Below are 23,498 nucleotides of genomic sequence, written 5' to 3'. Positions count from 1 at the left end.
GCCCTCTCTACCTACCCAGCTTCAGTGGGTGGACAGAACACAGGCCGCGCGTACTGCATATGGGCCCCACAGAAGGAGGAATCACTCCCAACGGCTCACTCTTGGCCGTTCAGAAATCTGAACAGAAGTATTTCTTCCTCCTCCTCCTCCTCCTCCTTCTCTGCCGCAAATCTCGTCGCCTCCGTCCGCGGCGCAGAGACGGAGAAGACAGATCGTCTAACACCGAGTTGGAGGTTACTTTAATTTTATAAAAAAAGTTTCCACTCTTGTGCTACACCAATACAACTCAACCAAACACCGTTCATGCTTCATGCATTGATTTAACCTCAACAAGAATATCTCTTTGGAGTAATAAATGGTGCGGTTAAGTGCATTCCACTTCTCTCTGGTTTTGCTATTTGTAGAGCGATGTGAGTGAATTTAAGTGACGTCGCATGGGTAATCGTTATGGGTGCCGTTTACAGCTTTGCTTTCCAACCACATTCACGGGGTGGATTGGCGCGATTTTTTTGTTATTGTTTTGTGTTAGCAACGTGAATAGTAAACGTACGCATAGCGGAACACCTTATTGCACTGCTGTTGAATGTTGAGCTTGTTGCACGTTTCTGAAATTGCATTCTATTTCTATCAGTTAAATCGAACAGACATGGCCACAGTAAAATTCCGGTTAAGCAAATACAGAATGCTGATTGTAACTAAGAGGCAGGTCAAGGAAACAATGGAATAGTGCCAAAAAGACAAAGCTCCGCAATAAAGAGAATTGTACAGTTTTGTTGATGTGGCGGAAATACAAGATGGGTAGAGCAATGCTTTTTATACAGCGGAAATTATGGAACTGTGATAGTCAATGAAATGCGATGTCGGTAGAAAAATAAACATATCAAGGATTGATAGTTGACTGAAAAAAATACAGTGACAGGCTCTGTGATGTGATTATACTTTGTACCAGTGTAAAGACAAGGAATGACACGCTAAAGTCCAGTCCTTTTCCTGCTGTTCCGCCATTTCCCGGCCGTGCTGTTCCGCCAGCGAAACAGCGGGACTGCCTCGATCGGCTCGCGGCAGGTTCCCGGCGTTGCTCGGTGCATCCGGCGTGAAATGCAGCCGGGCTGTATAAGCAGAGAGGTTTGCCGGCATCAGACGCCTACATGCTTCTCTGCTGTGGGTTGGGGATGTGGGAACAAAAGGCCCAAGGAAGAGGTGGGCAGAAAAGAAGAAGAAAAAAAACTGTCCTGGACTTGGCGCGGTAGCGGACTTACATGCATATTGTTGTTCGGAGCTTGGGCCACATAATCTACAATTTTCAAATTAGGCCAATTTCATCTAAATAAGAGAACAAAATCCGTAGAGCTTGGCGCTGCTTTGAGGGACGAATCCATGGTCCTAAAATAATTCTGAGAGTAATTGGTCCCTGTTCTAGACGCTCCAGGCTTTCAAGGAAGTGCATTCTAATAAAATGTGTTCAATTGTTTCGATACAAGCACAATTGTCGCAGTGCGGATTTGGCGTCGCTCCAAGGCGAAATAGGTAGCTATTTGTGTAGGCACAGTTCAGCCGTAGACGATGGTACAATGTTTCCAGGTTACGAGGAAGCTGTGTCGGGAGTCTTGACTTTAATTCTGGGTCAATAGTGTGCAAAAAAGCAGCGAGTATTTTGTAAGTTGCTCCATAGACGGCTTCTTTCAGTCAACGCAAAGTGGTGAGCCATGGCAGAAGCTTCTGATTGATTGATTGATTTTGTGGTTTAACGCGCCGACGCAACGCAGGCGATGAGGCGCGCCGTAGTGGAGGGCTCCGGATTAATTTTGGCCACCTGGGGATCTTTAACGTGCGCCGAAATCTCGTACACTGGCAGAAGCTTCAGTTTTCGTGAAATACGCCTTGCGGTATTTTCGGTAAAGAAGGCCTTTACGGGCCGCTTCGTCGGCTTTTTGGTTAACTTTGATGCCGCTGTGTCCAGGTATGTAGACATGTACAGCATCTGGAGTGGGCACAGGGATCAGACGTTGACGAAGCCCTTGTTTTCAGCTTTATATGAGCAGGCATGTTCTTAAAACTGCAGGTTCCGCGCCTGCATGCGACTTCAGGCGGTTATTCAGGCTGCTTAAACCGCACCCCAGCCTGGCACGAAAAATTTCGGGGAGGAGACGGGCCCGGTGTGCCCCCCCCCGGGCTACGACCCTGGCTCGGAGCAAGACAGCTTATAGACACTTGCCCGGGCCCTTGCGTTCCGAGATGTGCACAGCCATTGACTACGCTCGGCTGTAGTGCGTCAGGCTTGATCAGCAGCCGACGCGCATGCTCTGCGTACCAATTGCTGCGCGGCACTGCTTTTCGCGTCAGCCGTGCTAGCGTCGGTACATCAGTTCTAGAATAGCGGAAACGAGCGTTTCAAGGCCAGATGGAGGGCCCCGCACACAACATGCTCGCTCACGACAATATTTGAAGATTTCCACCAACGACTACCGGCCCGCTTGCTCATCTTGCATGCGGCACTGTCGCGGCGAACAGGTGCCTCCGAGTCCCGGTCGCGCAGAAAAGGGCTAGCATCGCCGCATGCAGTTATTCGGTCAACGCTTTATGAAGCCGTGCCGACGACAATCTCCAGTGCAATCTATCGCCGCACTATGGCCTCTTTTATGCATTTGTAAACTGTATTTCAGCAATAGTACTGCTCTGGCGAAAGCGGCAAGTTTTAGCTGCTGCGGTGTGGGCCGATTCGTGTGCCCTGCTTGCCCACCGTGCATGCAGATGCTTGCCGCGGTCCCGCCCGCGCGCCTGCAGAAGACGCTCCATGCTTTCCAGCGTTATTCATATCTTGTGAACGACGCGCTATATCAGCAAGCTTAGGTAAGCTCGCGTGAGGGATGCCGACGATCGACATTCGTCTCTACAAAGATACGCCGCGACAGAGTGTCACTCGCATAGACGCCGCCCGAACCACCGAAGCCACTGGCGGCTTCCCCCAGAGCCGGCAACGCTAAATGGCTGCAGCACTTGATGGATCCCGTCAATAGCGGCGTCGTAGTATTCAGAGCCAGCTGCGTCATAGAGGCTACGTCAATGCTCCCTTAAATGGCGACGAGAATTCAAGTGTAAACAAAGAAAGAAAAGAACGCGTAATCTAGGAATAGCACGTTTAAAATTGAGACCTATTTAGGGCTCCTTTAAATATGGACGTGCATTCTTATCTGTCCAGCCTCTGCCAGACCTTTGTGTGAAGTGTTATCTTTAATGCTACGACCCTTCTCTATATGCATAACGAGGCGAAAGTGCTGGAAATCAAGGAAGCGTTTCATATCGTAAAAGCGGGAAAAAACAATAGCCAGGCTTCTGTCTACCTCAAGTCTTCCATGAATTCGTTCCTGGATAGGTCATAAAAAAATATTGCCGTATCATTTTCGCATCTTCTGCGCGTGCGTGCTTGCCCTTGGGTTGTATATGTTTTGGTGTTCTCTCCTATAAGAACTTGAGTTGCGCTATGTACCGTGGTTTTCGTATTCTTTAGACCCCTTTGCTCGCGTTTTTTTTTTTTTTTTTGGCAGTGGCTATTTTGCCGGCAGCCGGCAGATTAGCCTGGGAGAAAAGTTGCCGGCAGTTCCTTCCCATTGGCTGGCCCAGACCACGTGATTATTCTGCCGGCACATTTCCTCGGGAGCTATTTTGCCGGCTGCCGGCACATTTTCACAGTTGCTATTTTGCCGGCAGCCGGCAGCCGGCACATTAGCCCAGGAGAAAAGTTGCCGGCAATTCCCCGGCAATGCTGCCCCTGGGCGCCAATGCTGCGGCAGCCGGAGATGTCAACTGTAACCTGCTTGGGGACAAGTTTTCGAGCTTTGCCGAGCTTGAGGAGAAAGATTGGTGCTGTTCAGTGAATTACATCAAGTTATAGAAACGAGTCGGCAAGATTTCAGCGGGCATGTCGAACTTTGACTCAGCCCGACGCGAACTTTGACACTTTGATCACAGACAGTGAATGTTCCTTGGTGTTTCCTTTGTAGAATTTCAAGCAAAGTCGCACAATAAAGAAATGATCAGCCGAAAAATCAAGATTGCATGGCTAGAATTAACCACTGTTTATTTCAATGCTATGAAGTTTAAAACATGAACTTCAGTAAAGACAATATTTCTGCATGAAATTACGCAAAGCAGGCAGACTTCCAAAACTCATCTAATTTTGCGTTCATATACGAAACACAATCAGACAAGTTAAAAACAGTGACTTAGGCACAATCACTACACTGCCAAACTTTAGCTCTCGGCTGCTTGCTGATACGCACACACGGCAAGTGGAAACAAGCGCAAATCAAAGTCAAAGTTCGCGTCGGGCTGAGTCAAAGTTCGACATACCCGCCGCAATCTTGCCGACTCGTATCTATAACTTGACGTAATTCACTGAACAGTACCAATCACTCTTCTCCTCAAGCTCGGCAAAGATCGAAAACTTGTCGCCATCGTCAAAGTTGACATCTCCGCCTGCCGCAGCATTGGCGCACAGAGGCAGTATTGCTGAGGAATTGCCGGAAACTTTTCTCCCGGGCTAATGTGCCGGCTGCCGGCAAAATAGCAACTGTGAAAATGTGCCGGCAGCCGGCAAAATAGCACCTGCGAAAATTTGCCGGCAGCCGGCAAAATAGCCCCCGAGGAAATGTGCCGGCAGAATAATCACGTGGTCTGGGCCAGCCAATGGGAAGGAACTGCCGGCAACTTTTCTCCCAGGCTAATCTGCCGGCTGCCGGCAAAATAGCCACTGCCTTTTTTTTTTTTTTTTTTTTCGCTTGTGAAATAGAAGTACCTGTGATTAGACCATTTAGAACGACACTATACGTCGCTGCTTCCGGCCGAGGTGTTTGACTCCGTTGCAGTACGTAATTAGCCTCTCTTTTGAGCCGTCCATCGCGCCTGTAATAGTGCAGGGGAAACTTTCTCAGTGGCAATTTTAAGCACGGGTGATTGAGTGGCTTCCCCGTAGGGATTATCGATAGGTAAGAAAATATATTGCGGAAATTGCTGCTAGAGAGTTCTGTAAGGTACGTGAAACGCATGGGATACAGACCAATCACGCTATCACATGCGGCTTAAACCAACCTTGGCAGTTTCCGGTTGGTGTAGCCTGGTGATACCGCGCTGCTCTCTTATTGGCTAATTCTCCCCGCGATTTCTATGTTTTGCTTGTGGCGCTGTCCCGTGATAATTCATCTGCAAGTAAAATTTGCGTTCTTTCTTCATTTTCAACCATAGCACATACCCAGGCAGGAAGGGTTGACATACCCTTAGAGGATGCCAAGCTCGCTTGACAATCAACAACTATTCAGTCCGATCCAATCCAAACAAATCACGCGTTTACCCCGAGAATGCAGTGCGCCCAAGCATCGGCGGCGTGCGCAGCAATGCGCGACGAACACACATCACCTAGAAAAAATGGTGTCTACATGAGCGCATGCCCATTTAATTGGAGTGATCCGCAATCCGTGCTAGGGCTAAGCGGTTTCCAGCGTTCGCTGTTCATTACTGAAAGTCGTCCGGCAAGCCTGTGTCAGTAAGTAATGAAGGTGATGCCAATGATCTACTGTTACTGGTGCCCACGAAACACCAAAGGGAGATGGAAAACCTGAAGTGGCGATTGAAAATAAAAGAGGTACAAAGTACCATCGAGAGTCTGGCTGCAGTAAAAACTTCAGGATCAAATAAAATTTCTTTGTAATTTTATGAAATTACAGGCCCCTTCTCTCTCCTATTCTATATGCCGTATTTTCAGAAAGTTATGAATTTCTTCTACCGCCCTTCACTATAGACCATACGGGCTATTGTACCATACAGCTCCTATATTACCCAATTGCGGCGAGAGATTGCCGAATCACAGTTTGTAATGTTGATTATGAAATTTTCGCAGATGCAGAGGTGCGTGGGTTAGATCTCCACAGCGTGCGAACTGGCAAACACTGGCATTGAGTTTTTGAAATCTCTGTTGAGAAGCGGCTGCCGCAGGATACCGTCGATGCACACGCGGAGATGGACATTCGGCCCTGCCTATGCGGGGGCAGACATACGGCGAGAAAAAGATGGCCGCGTACCTGCTTGCTTCCCTGCGGATGTCGTCGAAAGACGACTGTCTTTTGCTGCCTCTGTCTCGTAACACGCTTTTCTCCCCGCCTCGCTCACACTGTTTCGCTGTCCCCGCTCTCCCCGCGTTTCGCCCTCCCCGGGTTCTCCCCTGAGGTTTTCTCTTCCCTTTGTCCTTAGAACTGCTGAACGAGGCTTTCTTTTAAATTTTTATATCTCGCCTTCGTTCGATGATGGTTCTACCGCGTTTTTTTTTTTTGTTCTCGAAAAACTAATCCTACATGAATTAATTAAATGAGCAGTGCTTCTGTCAGTTATTTACTTATGGATTGCGTCAAACAGGCCTAATGGTTTCCTTTTGGTGAGTAGTGTTAATAGGTACGATGTATGCTACCATTTTTGGTAGTTTCTAACAGTATTGACTATAGTATACATATACGCATTGCCCGAGCATTCTTCCAAGGGATCTGACGGCTGAATCGAGTGACAGACAGACGGACAGACAGATGGACGGACGGGCCAAACCAGCATTTTGGTAGCACTAGAAAGACTATCGTCTTTAAACGCATCTCGTAGTATGTGGGTGTTTATGGCGCAAGGGCAGCCAAGGCCAAAGAGCGCCGAACGTATCTCCTATAATTGACTGTTGACAGCTTGCCGTTGTAATACAGTCTGCCTGCAAAGGATACTTTGCCACATCAAGAGCCGTTATGTGAGAAAGACAACCTCAACTTTAAAAGGCGGCAGGTACCGCAACGATTTTGTTTTAACGACAATGAGTTTCTTTGCACGCAGCCGACTTCCACCGGAGGCACACACGGCTGGCGTCGTCGAAGTACGCACACAGCTGGCGTTCGTAAAGGGCGTCCACGAAAGGCCAACGCCTGCCGCAGCAACACTCGGCGCCCGCTAAATTTCCATTGGCTGGGACGCTTTGCATAGCGTCTGCGTTAGAAATAAAACAAAACGCGGCCACCAACGTCTACTAAGCGAACGCGGTCTTGCCTGAAGGCTCGGTTGGCCTTCAGCTTTTGTGGAGGCAGTGTCGCAGCAGCATGGGTAATGATTCTGCAAAGAGTAGCTGCAGTGAGTCCGATGTGGGGTTGCTAAGTGTACCTTCTCCGGCAATGGGGCCTTACGCCTCCGGTTGATGTCGTCCGGGCAGGAATGAAAATTTGATCCTTCTAAATTTAAATTCTAGGTGCATAACAAAAAAAAATTACCTAGCCTCTTGTCCTTCGTTTCGGATCATTCCCCTCACGTCATCGGCGTAACCGAAACGTGGCTTCATGCTGGTATTCTCGATTCCGAGTTCATTCCACCAGGATATACCGCAGTTCGCACTTATCGCCTCGTGGGGAAAGGGGGAGGTGTCGCTCTGCTTATCCGTTCCGACTTAAAATATGCTGTGCTTCCAGGGCCCGCAAAAACTGAGTCTGTTTGGTGTAAGATTTGCCTTGACAAATACGCTATTGTCGTTTGCATTTTCTATCGGCCTCCCGGCTTGAATGTTGAAACATTACATAATCTCAACAACTTCATGTATAAGCACAATTTCAGTGCATCTAACGTCATTTGCATGGGGGATTTTAATGCCCCAGGTATCCACTGGCCCTCCCTTACTTGTGATAATCACGAAACTCATATCTGCAGGGAACTTATCAATTTTACAGTATCTTTTGGCTTGACTCAAATTGTTCATGCTGCCACCAGGTTGTATTCTGTTCTCGACCTAGTATTTATAAGCTCCGTCCTTTCGGATAAACGCTTTAACTTTGAAATAATTGATAGCCTATCTGCCCATCAGGCTGTTCTTGTTTCTCTTTCATGCGAAGTAAGCAAACCACGATTTCTTTTAACTACGTTTCCAGATTTTGAACGTGCGGATGACCTTTCTGTTTTAGATGCTTTAGCCGATGGGCACGATGATTTTGTTCTACTCAGCGCTTCAGTTGACATTGATGCACTAACTACTACTTTTGAAAAACTTGTTAAATCGTGCATTACAAAGTTTCTCCCTCTAAAGACTAAAAAGAAAAATACCGACGTTTCCTGGATTAACCGCGATCTTTTGCATTATCTCGTAAAGTCCGGAGACTTCGGCACTGCAAATCATCTAGCAATCCAGAAAGTATTATCAGCTTTAATGAGGCCAAGATGGAACTTCGAAAGCATCAAAATATAGCTAAAGATATCTTTTTTTGTGTTCAACTGGAACGTTTACTATCCGACAATCCCCGCAAGTTCTGGCGTTCGGTCCTGCCCCGCAATGCTTCCTGCGATTCTTTCAAAATAAACGACAGAATCGTAGATGATCCGGCGGAAATTTCGAATACTTTTAACCCATTCTTTCTGTCTATTTTTACAGTCGACAATCTTGTTGTTCCTTCTTTTTCTACCTCGAATCCAACGTCTCAAATCCGAGTTGTAGTAATCACTGAAGAGTGCGTGTTAAATCTCATACTTAATTTGCACACTAAAAAATGTAATAAACCCGATGGTATCCCTAACATGTTTCTCGTTCGCTACTATCTTTGGACCTCTCAATACCTTACAATAATTTTCAATAAATCCTTGAAATCTGGTACCGTTCCCAGATCATGGAAAAATGGCAAAATAGTACCTTTACATAAATCTGGAGACAAGCAAGTCTTCAGCAATTACAGGCCCATCTTTTTTACCCCTCATTCCTGCAAGCTATTAGAGCATATTATTTACAAACATATTATTGCATTTCTGGAATCTAACAATCTTTTGTCTAACTTCCAACATGGATTCAGACGAAGTTATAGTACTGTTACGCAGTTAACTGAATTCGTGCACGACATAACCAGTAACATGGACATTGGTAATCAGGTTGACGCACTATTCATTGACTTTTCGAAAGCGTTCGATACTGTACTTCACTCTAAAATACTATGTAAATTAAACACCATATTAAACAACCCACAACTAGTTACTCGGATTTCTAATTTTCTTTCTGAGCACTCGCAATACGTTTGTTATACCTCTACTGACTCCGATATTGTTAGTGTTAGTTCAGGCGTTCCACAAGGCTCTGTCCTTGGCCCGTTACTGTACTGTATATTAACGATTTGCCTAATAACGTCACCTCTAAAATTCGTCTGTATGCAGATGATTGTGTTTTGTAAGAACCCATTGACTCTCCTGAAGCTCATCATCGTATAAATGATTCATTTACTAAATTTTGTGTATGGTGTGCAACCTGGCAAATGAGTATCAATTTTAACAAATCCGTGCTTATGTCTTTTACAAATAGTGAGTCCCCTTCCTGCTTCACGTACTCGTTTAACGGATCCACCTTAAAAAAAGTAACACAATACAAATATCTTGGTGTTGTTCTTTCCAGCAATCTATCTTGGTCTCAGCACATTAACTTTATCTGCACAAAATCTTTTTAAAAAATAGGCTATTTAAGACGAACACTGTCCCAATCCCCAAAAAGCACTAAATTACTAATGTATAAAGCCCTGATTCGTCCTGTGCTTGAATATGCATGCCCCGTATGGAACCCACACATGCAGGGTGAAATCGATAGAATCGAGGCCATAAAAAAAAGCTATCAGATTTATCTGTAATCGCTATGACCGCTACTTTTCGCCTTCCCTTCCCCTGGCTTCTCTTGAAATCACCCCACTACGCACGCGCCGACTAAATGATTCTATAAAATTGTTCTCAGTCTATCGCATGTCTGACAATACCTACATCTCATTTGCCTCGCCGTCCATTTCTAGAAGGAATCACCACCATAGTATCAAGCCTTACCATTGTCGAACCAACTCATCCAAATTTAGTTTTTTCACTTTCACTGCCAAACTCTGGAATGGATTGTCCGGTGATACTCGCTCCCTTCCGCTGGAAAATTTTTTACTTGCCCTTTCTGATTTGCGTTAACTGTTCTTTTGTTGTATTGCTGTGTTGATCTGTGTAATTGCTATTTTTTGTTCGGTAAATGCTCACTCCTGCCATAGTCCCAAGTGGGGGCTGCAGTATGTACAAACAAACAAACAAACAAACAAACAAACAAACAAACAAACAAACAAACAAACAAACAAACAAACAAACAAACAAACAAACAAACAAACAAACAAACAAACAAACAAACAAACAAACAAACAAACAAACAAACAAACAAACAAACAAACAAACAAACAAACAAACAAACAAACAAACAAACAAACAAACAAACAAACAAACAAACAAACAAACAAACAAACAAACAAACAAACAAACAAACAAACAAACAAACAAACAAACAAACAAACAAACAAACAAACAAACAAACAAACAAACAAACAAACAAACAAACAAACAAACAAACAAACAAACAAACAAACAAACAAACAAACAAACAAACAAACAAACAAACAAACAAACAAACAAACAAACAAACAAACAAACAAACAAACAAACAAACAAACAAACAAACAAACAAACAAACAAACAAACAAACAAACAAACAAACAAACAAACAAACAAACAAACAAACAAACAAACAAACAAACAAACAAACAAACAAACAAACAAACAAACAAACAAACAAACAAACAAACAAACAAACAAACAAACAAACAAACAAACAAACAAACAAACAAACAAACAAACAAACAAACAAACAAACAAACAAACAAACAAACAAACAAACAAACAAACAAACAAACAAACAAACAAACAAACAAACAAACAAACAAACAAACAAACAAACAAACAAATACATAAAAATAAATAAATGAATAAATAAATAAATAAAAGTAGGCTTAGAGTCGACATCAATCAATCAATCAATCAATCGATCTTTGTTATTTGCTATCAACAACAGCACAGATATCAGGGGCACAGACAAAAAGCCAGAGAAAGAAGACTTAACGGGGTCTTTGCCCTTCACGTAGCAAGGTAAGAGCCTCGCCGACGGACCTAGCCATAATAAACAAGTTTGCTTTTTATTCTCACGAGAACAGGCTTGGGAATCCTCTGCCACCTTTAGGTAAAAATATAAACGGGGGGGGGGGGAGAAAACGAGAGGGTGCGGCATACAATTACCCAAGCGTAATGCGGTAATGCAGTGTTGGCTTGCCTTAGAGCTTCGTTGTCCTCCTGCATACATTACCATAATTTGTCACAAAATATATAATTATCAGAAATTATCACTTAATTATCAGGAACTCTGCGAGAGTTTCCGTGGTTGGGAACTCGGTTTTACTGCCTTCGACGTAGAACAAGTGCACTTAATGTGGAGCACCCTATAAGGGCGAGGCTTGATGATCACCATATTGGCGCGGGCATGATGAATGGCCGACATCTACCCTTTAGCAGCCACCGCTGTGAAGGGAACCCGCCTAGTTAGAACTAAGAAAAAAGTGGTGTAATTGTAATAAAAGTGAGGTAATCTGTAGGACAAAAAGGAAACAGAACACAGCCCGCAAGATTCAGCAATAAGAATGGCTTTGAAGAGCGCACAACAATGAGGTAGGGAACAATGGGTGGCGGATGGTAAAGGTGACGTGCGTGTTACGTCTGAGCATACACGAGCACGAACCCTTTTGATGACAATGCATTGATACAAATTGAATGAAAAAAAAATCTGTCATACGTGGGTCGGAGAAAATTATGACACGCGTAGGCAGCTTCAGCGATAAGCATTCAAAGTTTAAAAAATGTATTTGTTTTTTTGAAGGACCGCGGAGCTATGAATTCTATGCCTAATACCTGAGAGGTTGAAGAGAAGAGTTGGAATGTTGAGTGCGGACACCACAAGGAAAGCGGCGAAGCAGCTGACATGTAATCCATGTGCCGACAGCCTTGAATTGAGAATGTGCTTTATACATCCACAACGTAGAGAAACATGAGTTCTAGAGCGAAAGTAACTTATAAATTCTTTGTTGGATAAGCTCCCAATTTGAGAAAGAAATATGAACGTCTAAAACAAGGTTTTCCCGGCGTTTGCTGATTTTTACTCATTTCTCCTTACGGAAGACACGCATGAATGGGAGCGCAGAATGCATGCCCATAACGTTTTTTCACGTTATACTGTATCCGAATAACCGAATAATATTATGTTAGTAACTCTGGTATAGTCTGTTTGTGGGCAGTGCTCAAGGCATATGGTAAATATTTCTTTCTAGGAAATTATTTTAACAATAAAGTGACTTCTACTAGGCGTTGTCTACTTGAAGCTCGGAAATCAATTCCTTATACGACACTTGAGCGAAAAGGTGATAGCCGGGGGAAATAAGCGCACAGGAAGGCGTAGGAGCTTTTGCTGCTAGGGTGCTTGGTTCATGGTGAATTTTGAGGGTTGCAGAGCGAACGAGTGATGACGAGAATTTTATGGGTTTTACGTGCCTATAAGCTACGCATGAGCACTGGGGCGCGGCATAGTAGAGGGCTACGAAATAGTGGCTGCTACGTCAATCAATAACGTAGACCCCCTGGGGATCCTTCACGTCCACTGTTAAGGCACGTGAACGCGCTCACAAATGCACCGCGAGACAAAACACAAACGCTGCTCGGTGCAGTTGGCGCTGTAGGCGCGAACGCGCAGTGACCTCAGATGCAGCCAGTGCCTCCTTGTGTCATTTTCTCATGTCACGTGCCCTTTCCCCCTCTCCCTCCCCATAGAACAAAAAGGCGGTTAGGCGCTCTCACTGCGCAACCGCACGAGGCGCTGGCTTGACCTTGGCTGAGCTAGAAGGTCAGATTGGCGCTACGACCGTTTTCTGGGTTTGACCTGGAGTAATAGGCCTCGCTTAAAACATCACCCTCTCTTCAGAACAGGATTAAGACTAGTTGGAAGTTGGAAGTGTCGTTCTACGCGCTGAAGCTATAGCTGAACCATGAGGTCGCTGTAGGCGAGGGCTACGGATTAATTGAGACCACCTGGGGATCTGTAACTTGTACCGATTTTTGTACGTGTTTTTTTTTTCGCCCGCATTCCTTCCGGCGTTTAAGAGAAATGGCTCGCATGCACGTGACTAAATTCTCTTTCCATGTGTTCGTAGGCATTCGTAAGCGCGTGGGCTGAGAAAAAGACGACGATGTAAGAGGAAATGAGAGCACACGAGAGTCTTTGCGTTTTGTGTTGTTTTGAACCTTGTCTTGCGTTTTGGTTCAATTTTCCCCCAGCCTTACTTCCCAACGTTGAGTACTAACTCGCCAAAACCAGGACGTAAGTCCCCTCGGATCACGTCAGGTAAGTGACGCCGCAAGAGAGGGTCGAGCTCCTCATAAAAGAAAAAAAAAAATGCGTTGCGTACCTTTGTCGTTTTTTTTTTTTCTCGATAGGACAAATGGAATGTGAGAACTATAAGAAACAGCAAAGGGTGAGAATTGAAACCAAATAAATGATCCTTTTTTTCTCCACAAGTAGCTATTATTTTCTTCTCCTTTGACGCATTTAGGTTATTGATACTGGTCATAGAAGTTTCGTTCCTCTTATTGTTCAAGATTACAAAGCTCGGTTGAAAGAAAACAGGCATACGTGCCTCAAAAAGCTTTGCGGAAAAAGTCATGATGAGGCTTGATTTATTATTTTTGCACTTTCAAAGTTGTGCTGACTTCCAGTTGCCTCTTCGGTTCGAATCTTTGGCTAGTCTTCTCCGTTCGGCATCGCTTAGCCAAAGCCGCAAGCTCAGGATTTACTCGGCCCAGCTCAAAGTTTTCGACGCCAGGATCCGAGGCTGTGCACCGCGACAAGCCGCGCAGCAAGCAGCGTGCTGAAGGCGAGAACCTCTTTCTGCGACGAGAGCTTGATATGTTGCTTTGGCACTTCTGTGCAGCAATGTCAAGAGGCGCCAGTCTGAGAGTCTGGAATATTAGGTACACGTGCGGACGCTCATATCCTTTATTAACAAGTTCTCGTGGCTTGGACGTAGGGTTCGCAAATAGCTCAAGGCTCACATGTTCTTTTTGTACAAGCACAACGCAGTACACTAGGGCTGAGTTGCTTCGCACGGCTAAAAAAAATTTGAGAAACCCAAAGCGGGAAATAGACACGGCATACCTACCTCCGCGCTTGACGTCACCTTCCTGGCAGTCATCCTTGTTATCTCTGAAAGAGACTTGGAAAGTAAACAGCCTTGAAACGTTCCTAATTAAGTCCAGTGCACCCTAAATAATGTTGACTGAAGTTGGGACTCTGTATGGAATAACGAGACAGCCGACCCTTTTGAAATCAGAAATGACGAGCAACAGGGCCGCTGCACGCAACTAAACTGGCCCAGCACAGTCCCAAAAAGCACGCTGGCTTTAAGGAGATTAAAGGCTCCGCAAAGTGTGGGCCGCTTTCTCCGGCCGAAGCCGGCGCGGGGACTCGGGGCATCGTCGCGCGCAGTGCCAGTCGGAGCGGCACTGCATTCCGCGCGGCCGGCTCTCGGTCGGTGCCGGTCCTACATGGAATCCATCTGTCGTCCGACGACGCCTGCTATTTCTAGTCGCCGACGTTGAGCCATAGTTGGCATTCTTCGGGCACCCAGTGCTCGCGGTAATGAGAGCGCTTTTCGAGCCCCGATTCTCACCGGCCGCTTGCTTCCCTTTTGGCCGCTTAACTCCTGCGCTCTACGTGGCCCCATTTTTCCACATCGGTGTGGGAGGCATCGGCGCTTGATTGATGGCCCGTAATGTGTTGTCAGGCGCTGCCCAGGGGGTCTCCCCTACCGTGACGTCGCGCGGCGGCTTTAATGGGGTGTAGCGCACTGCCCTCGTCGTGTTCGGCGCTCAGCGCAGAATCTGTTCGTATCTGCACCTTTTTTGGCTCGCCCTTCTTCAGACGGTATTCATTCTACTTAAGAAACAGCCGCGTATAAATCATGGCTTCCAGACGCTTCCCCTCGCGGGAGTTCCCTCTCATTCCATATACATGAAGGCGCTCACGCGCTGGTTACCTCCCCCCTCCTTTCCCTCCTATCCGCTTTCGCGTGTCTCATCTGTTTTTGCACCTTCGGCCGTGCTGTGGCGCTACTCTGGGACGGACAAAAAACACCAAAAGGATCATATGTCCACCGAACAAGCGAACGCCAGCGTGCCCCGATTTATCCCTCAGCAGCACTCCCATGATGAGGTGCAGATTATGCCGGCTCTAAAGCGGGCCAGCGAAATGAGCATGTACGCGCGTGAACTACCGCCTGCTCGCCGAGCGCCCTGCCAGCCAGCGCGGGAGTTTCTTGGGAAAAGATGTATGCCTCGCGTTGTAGCGGAGGGGTAAGCACCGCCTTCTGCGTGTTTTGAAGGCCCCGCTGGTGGCGGGTAATGGCAAGCAATAGTATAGCAAGAAACGAGTGCCGGCACTGTGTGTCCTAATACGTAATATCCCCGTATGTTTGGCTTTAGATTATTTTCACAGTTCTACCGAATATATCTGGAATGTCGAACGCGTTACCGTGTCGACCTATTTTTTTTTTTTATTTGAAGATGCGTACTTTCTTAAAGTTAATTAGGAATTTCATAGATAAAATGCTGTGCTCAGTACAAAACGCGCTGAACACAACGCAAAGCTTTTCCAGCAATATAGTGCTTTTTCAGCTTTTCTGTAAAATTTGAAGTCAAACAGGGACTCTTAGAGTGTTGTCAATGTGGAACTACGGAATTATATTGTAAACATAACTACCTGCGGTGCTTATTCATCATGGTTAGCGTTCAGCTGCACAAGTACAGGCGAAAAACAAAACAGTGTTTCATGCTCGAGTCTGTGAGCTTTATTAAATAAAGTTTTTTTTTTTTTCAGGCTATTTCATTCTGTAATCCGCATCCGAGGGACGTATAGTACGGAAGCACTTACTGCTGTGCTGGCAAGGCATCATGTACTTAGCCAGAACCGTCCTCCACGACAAAGCGAGCGAAAAAAAAACTCAAATGGAATTCACCCTTTCGAAGTAATTGGTAGCAACGCAGAATGAGAGCAGCATTTCGGTCTGCTGCCCAACCTCCTCGTCTTTACGGACGTGCGCGGAGGTGATTGTTCCTCCTTGACAATAGAGCTGCAGTGGTCGTTCTGTGAGGCAACGCACTGTCCCTCATGGGGACACCCCATAGCGTGTTATCCCACTCGTCCGCTGCTTAGCCGCTCGTCCGCTGCTTAGCCGCTCGTCGTTAGAGTCCAGACTACGCGAGGGGCATCATGGGGATCATGATGATCATAACTGCCCTGACGATGCATCACGGCGCACGGACGGCCTATGGACATTTTTTTTCCCTTGGAGGCGAGTGAACACCATATAACATCATAAGATGCGTGCCTCGTATTTGGCCATACGTAGAATATGCTAAAATGTTAGAACCAGAGATGACCAAAACGCCAGCGGACTGCCGACAGCACGGTGCCACGGGTCACAGGTGGGGTTGAGACAGCGGTGCAGCTGTGCGAAGTAGTCTGGTGCCTAAAACGAGGGTCCAGGCGGTTGCCAAGTCACCGTGGTGGCACCTGCGTGTAGCGGCCATGGCGGCGCTGCGAAGGGCCTGTCATAAAGGGTGGGATGCGATTTTGCGTTGCGAGTGCAGCCCTTCTCCGCTGCTCGCTCAGCGCCCGGATGGACGTGGCCACAGTGGGAAAGAAAGGGGGGGGGGGGGCATGTGAGGGAGTAAGAAGCTTTGTATACCGAAGCTGGTGCGGGTATAGCTGTGGTGCATGCGCGAGCACAACTGCTCTGGAAATCCTAGCACGTGCTAGGAGTGGTCCAAACAGCGTATTTTCTTTATCTTTCGTCCTTTTGTTATTGCTTTCCGTTGCCTCTTTCTCCTGTCTTGCTCCCTCACTTTGTCTTTCATCTTTCTTTCTCTCGTGTTTTTCCTAGTTCCATTTTATGTTTTGTTCTTCCCTTCCTTCTTTCTTCGTTGCTGTCTTTCCTTCTTTTTTCTTTTTTCTTTCTCGCTCAGCTTTTATTCCTTCCTAATGTCGTATCGTATTTCTTTCGTTAATTACTTTATTTTCTTGCTCTTTTTTATTCCTTCGTTTTACTTTCTTTTCCTTTCTCTTCGCTTCTCATTTGACAATTTTGACTGGTAATGATTCCTCATGCAAAGGAGCAGACTCCGCTTGGCCCCATAACCATGAAAATAGTCTAGGAGGTAATAATCAAGTAACGATCTGATTATTAAGTTATTAAGCGATTAATATTAAGTTATTAGGTGATCAATAATTAAGTGATTACTATAGATTATCAAGTAATTGCGAAGGTAGCTGATTTTTTTTTTAGTTCTGTCAAGGTTAACCTTAACAGAACAAAAAATTCCCCCGCATTTCCCCCCGGGGGAGAATGTGAAAGTGCGAATGCACGGTTGTCGGCCCGCTTGCGGCGCTTGCGCTCGGCCCCCGCAGCCCACCGCCTCGCCGCCTTCTCTTCCATCGGGTTTGTAGTATCACGTGTACACCACGCAGTTATCAAGCCGCTATAACGCCGCTTAGTCGCCAACGCACGCCGCTGACGACGTAGTTTGAATGCGTTAAAGATATAAGGCGCGTTACTGACACCGATATCAGCGTCGCGTCCGTGGCTTATTCGGTAGAGCGTCGGGCTGCGGCCCGCAAAGTCCTCGGATCGAAACCTGGCGCCGGATGCTGTTTCTTTTTTAAATATAGAGGAGCACTGCGGACGCCGCCGCCGCCGCCGACGCCGCCGCCGGCGGTGGATGGTTTGGGGTCGCTTATAAAGTGCATTCGCACTTAAAAAAAAAAAATCAGCCACATGCGCAATTGAATGCGAAGACTGAGGGAACAGAGCAGCTGGTGGTATTCTCCATGCGAACTGAATCAAATCAAAGTCCACAATCCACCCTCCTAAAGTCTAAAAAATTCCAAACTGCTGAGTCTGAAGCCAAAGTCCAAAGCCAACCCCCGCGCTACGAACCCACACGAAATGCTGAGCGCCTCGAAAGTGAAGATAGCGCAGTGTATCTATATATAAGCGTGCCTTTGGACAGAGTTGTAGCCAGTACTGGGAAAGGTAAACGGAAAAGGGCGGCAGGAAGTGGCAAAGTGGGACGAGGTCGCGCAGTATGGGTATCTTCGCATGCCACAGCATGCAATCTTTTTCTGATCTCCAAACTGTGGTATACGTGTTGCACTGTTCCTGATCGGAAGTTTAAAAGATGCATTGTGTTTTTGGTGTGTTCATTTGGGGTTCCACGTGGGAATGCATGAGCCGAAGTAATCTTTCTCGACCTGTAAAACAAGGCGGTGTTAGATTGGCCCATGTTTTCGTTAGGCAGATTGTGAGCCGTTTTTTGCTGCTGCGGGATGTAAAACATCCATTTCTGGGCATTTACGCAGAAACTATGCCATCAACGGTAATTCCAGGCTTTATTGTGTCAACATGCAATGGAATATAGGCATGACGTTAAGGGGTTTTAAAATGAGGGGGTGCAACCTTTTAAATTTCTGTCCGTTAGATTTACCTTGGAGTACTTGTCGAATGTATCGACGAAAATACTGACGAAAAACGTGAATGCAGTGTTGTTTCCAGTACCTCTGTGTATCGTTCATTGAATAGTGCAGCGACTCGCCACGATTTCATGTCACGGGTGAAACAGATGGTAGTCTGCGCCTCGGTTAAACCTTTTTTTTTTTCTACACACTTACACCTACACACTTTCTATTGGTACATAGATTAAAGAGAAAGAACTTCTGCTTAACTGGTCCTTAAGCTGCACTTTGTTGCCAAATACCCGAAAGCATGGAGTACGTGTTCATAGCGTGCTGGGACGCATCGTTTTCTGGGCTGTTTAACGACAAACGATAAAGGAAGATCGTCTTGTAACGCCGCGTGGGATACTTTTCTTGCCAGCAGAAAATGATGACGTACCGTACGATATGAGAATAGTCCTAGAGTGCCGTACAATTTGGCGATCCCGTATGGCCGCGGGCCATGCGAATATTAATTCCAAGATTGTGAGCAAGTATTTCTCGCGAAATGCAACCAGCCTCCTTGAAGTGCACTGTTTCCAGGAAGCCGAACAGGAATGGTTATGTGTACTGGAATAGCTGTCCACATTTTATGTTTGTTTTAAATCATTCGGCCTACCAAATTATGGGCGGCGGTTTTTAATACGACATTGACACATGTTCATTTGTTGCGAAAGAGGCAATAAAGACAGAAAAAGTGATGATAGCGCAATTGGATAGGCGCCGGTTTCATAACGCGAAGGGCGCAGGTTTGATTGTCGCCGCGTGAAGCGTTATTATTATTATTTGTTTATTTATTTATTTTGAGGCGCGCACTCCCCACACTTGCTTGTCGGCTCCTTGCCTCCGCGCCTAGCATTGTCCTTCTCTCAACTTCGCCGCACCGAGTTTCGAGCGACGCCAGGCACGGATGGAACTCAAGCTTAACTAAACAGCTCCGCTGTTGAAAGCGACATCACCAGACAAAGCAACGTATGCCGAACACACAGCACACCACAAAATCAATTCAAAACACTGCATATACCCCGTAAGGCAATCCCGGGCTTGAGCTTCACCGAAATGCACCCAAGTGACCGATCTGCGCTGCGAACAAAGCAGGCTCGGCGAATGACAGCAGCGTGCACACCATTTGACTCAAATGTGGGATCTGTGCTACGGCATTGCGCAACGCAGAACGTCATGCACTGCGTGATGCCACGCCGCAAACCAAACTTTTTAGTCACATTGTGTGCTCAGCATCGTCACGCGCCGAAATTTTATTGTTGGCGTCCCAGATTTGCCAATCGAGTGCGTTGGGGTGAAGCTGCACCACGGGATTGCCTTAGAGGCTAGACATGTAAAAACCGGACTGTGCGTTGATAGACTGTGAGTAATTTATTTTTCTTCTTCTATCGTACCTCAGGAAGCCATTTCAAGTCAATGTAAAAGGTAGCCGTTATGGAGGAAAAACATTGCAAACAACATAGCGACTAATGGCAGCCTAGGCTGGTGTGAATACCTCTGACGGGAAAGCTGATCCAGTCGACGGATGTTCGCACAAATAGTTAATGGACATGCGGCATGGTGTGAACGCGTGCGGCGTCCATGGGCACCTGGGGGGCTGATACCGTCGGGAACGTGGTTGATGCCCGTGCTACACGGCTGTTTCAAAGGCCTTCCGAAGGCCGTTGAACCCATTGTCTACCGAGTTCCCCAATTAAAAGTTACCGTGTAGCACAGGCACTACTGTGTTAATGCCCGATGGATTGGGGACACCGCCGTAAAATTCACGGTATTTTACATCCTTCAAATCTTCGTCACTACCTCGCGTCACTCTATATTCAACGGGTAGTAAGGCTTATAAAAGACTGGTCAGGATAAAGAAATCTCACACCAGCACTTTTTCCTGAAATGTAGTACAGTCGAGTCTCGTTATAAGTAGTATCAGGACAGTAATTTAGTTCGTTATAACCGATATTCGTTGTAACAGTAGAGTTAAAAATCGTCTCAAACGAATCGGAAATCCTGTTCCCGCAAGAATCCTTGATACAGAAACGCATTATTTCAAGATTCGAACATAATAGAAACAAGGTAACCTTTACCTTTCTCCTTTTGGCATTTCAATCTCAATGAACCAGAACATGAAACGCGAAATTACAACAGAACAAAGTTCATTTGCATTTTTATTATTTCGAGGAAAGATGTGATCTCGGTCTGGTGGCTATAAGTTTTCCACAGTGTCGACGAACAAAAGGGCCTTTTCTACTTCTGCACTTTCGGACTGCGCAGGTTTTTCCAAGTAGGTTCTCAGCCTACTGGTAAAATATTTATTCATTATATCCGATACTGCGCGTGGCTTTCACGGTTTCAGTTTGTTTTTAAAAGAATACGTATCATTAAAATGAAGCGTGAACAACCAAAGTTAGGATTTTTATTTATTTTATTTATGACATACTGCAGACCCCACAAGGGGTCCAAGCCGGAGGGGAAGGATCACTGCAGTGTAACACACTGACAACATAGAGTAAAAATATAGCAACAGAGGAAAAAGAAAAAGTACACACACACACACAAAGAGACATAACTTCAACTTTCCAAATGATCGATTTCATCTATGCAGCTGATAGCAGATATGGGCAGATCATTCCACTCAGATATGGTGCGCGGAAAGAAAGAAAATTTGAACACGTTTGTCCTGGCACTGTAGGGGGTTGGTGATGCACTGTGTCGATCCGTGTACGTCGAGCTGGCAATGGTTGAATATACTGGTCAGGGTTAATTCCAAGTTTGTTGGTCTTGAGGTGGTGAAGAAATTTTAGTCTCTCTATTTTGCGACGTGCTTGCAGTGTTTGGATGCCATGTTCTTTCATCAGATTAGTGGGAGAGTCAGTCATGCGATACTTCGAGTAGATAAATCAAACAGCCTTGCGCTGTATCATTTCAAGAGCCCGAATGTTTTTTTGCTTGTGCGGGTCCCAGACTGAGCATGCGTATTCAAGTTTTGGTCTTACCATCGAGGTGTATGCGAGTAGTTTAATACTTGGCGGAGCCAATTTAAGTTTATGTCGAAGAAGGCAAAGTTTGCGAAATGAAGAAGTACAGATGTTAGAAACGTGTTCGTTCCAGCTTAATTTGTTTGTAATCGTAACACCAAGATACTTATAAGCAATCACCTCGAAAAGCGGTTGTCCTGGAAGCTCGTACGAAAATGACAAACTATGTTTCTTTTTGGTAATTTGCATAAAAACGGATTTTTCTGCATTTAACTGCATATTCCACTTTTTGCACCATGTATGAACGTTAAGAAGGTTTGAATTAAATTTGATTTGGTCCTCGGGGCAAGTTATTTTGTTAAACAGAATGCAATCGTCCGCAAACAATCTGATTTGAACTGGGTAAGTGATTATATTAACAATATCAATGATATATATTAAAAGACCCGCCGCGGTGGCTCAGTGGCTAAGGCGTTGCGCTGCTGAGCACGAGGTCGCGGGCTCGATTCCCGGCCGCGGCGGCCGCTTTTCTGATGGAGGCGAAAAGCAAAAACGCCCGTGTGTACGAGATTTCGGCGCACGATAAAGATCCCCAGATGGTCAAAATTAATCCGGAGCCCTCCACTACGGCGCGCCTCATCGCCAGCGTTGCGTCGGCGCGTTAAACCCTACAATCAATCAATATATATTAAAAACAATAAGGGACCTAGTACGCTGCCTTGCGGCACACCGGATGTCACAGGCAGAGATTTGGAACAACCATTTTCAACACTGACATATTGCATGCGGTTGGATAGATAGGAAGAAATCCAGTTTGTTATGAACGCAGGAAGTCCGATTGACTGCAGTTTGCGCATAAGATGTGCGTGGGAAACAAGGTCAAAAGCTTTGCGGAAATCTAAGAAAATTACGTCTACCTGGCCGGACTTGTCAAGGACGCTTGCAAAACTGTGAACAATAGAGGTTAGTTGGGTGACAGTAGAAAAAAACCCGCCCGCATCTTCCCACGGGGGGAACTCGAGTAAATGCGTCGCAGAGTGGTGGGGGTATCGCGTGAATGTTGCGTAATTGGGTATGGTTTGGGAATGCTTAATTGTTATTTCGTCTTTATTATTCTTATTTATTGAATGAAGGAGAAGCGAAGGCAAGGAGTGTAAAGTTAAAGTCTGTCTTTATTGCTTGGTGCCGTCGTTGTATTGGACGGAGAGGATGACTGCTTTGTGGTCGCTAAAGTGCACTGTCAAGGGGTCTTTGAGGAGCGGTTGTGCGATTGCGTAACTGGTGAAGACGTTGCTTCCATCGCATCTACTCGAGTCAGGCAAAGCGTCAAGTCAAGCGAAAGCCAAGCAAAGACGCCCTTGACTGAATTCCGAACGCGCGCTCCGCCGCTTATATACACACCGCCCGCGTTCGAGGGAGAGGAGTACGGGGGAGAGACGCGCATGCGCACACTTCCGTACACAAGCGCGCGAACTTTCCACGCACCCACCACACCGTTATCACGTGTGCACGCCCTGCCGCCGTTACTGTTGAGCGCGACGCAGCGCACGGGTAGCTACGACGCATGCGCGCACAGACGCGCTCCCCCCGCACCGCCGCAGCTGTTGTTGAGAGCGAGGAGGGTACGGGGGAGAGACGCGCACCTGCGCCTCGACGCGACGCGCATGCGCAGTGAGCGTGTGGACGGCGCCGACGCCGAAGCGGGACATCGTGCGACTAAGAAATGCTCCGCATTTAAAACCTTTTCGGAAGCCATGCTGGAAGGGAGATAATAAACCGTTGTCATTAAGAAATTTAGTAATGTAGTTAGCTATAATGTGCTCCAAAATATTGCAACAAGATGACGTAATGGAAATGGGACGATAATTACCAGGAATCATGGAGTCGCCCTTTTTAAACACAGGTGCAATGCGTCCAACTTTCCAGTCAGGAGGTAATACACCAGAAGTTAATGAAGCATTGAAAACTGCTACAAGAAAATGTGATAACATTTCAGCGTATCGAGAAAGAAACACGTTCGGTATCCCATCAGGGCCAGTTGATGTCTTCGT

The 23,498-nt window shown here is 46.1% G+C and overlaps 1 protein-coding gene across 1 annotated transcript in view; it reads left to right on the top strand.

The window, feature by feature from the left end:
• Cpx (synaptic transmission protein complexin) overlaps positions 1 to 23,498 on the top strand; it is a 682,070-nt gene that overhangs the window by 61,053 nt on the left and 597,519 nt on the right. The window lies entirely within an intron of this gene.

The sequence above is a fragment of the Haemaphysalis longicornis genome, unplaced genomic scaffold (assembly GCF_048455015.1).
Source record: "Haemaphysalis longicornis isolate Haplotype H1 unplaced genomic scaffold, Haemaphysalis longicornis Haplotype H1 scaffold_1, whole genome shotgun sequence".
NCBI lineage: Eukaryota > Metazoa > Arthropoda > Arachnida > Ixodida > Ixodidae > Haemaphysalis > Haemaphysalis longicornis.
This window is presented reverse-complemented; position numbering and strand designations above follow the sequence as displayed.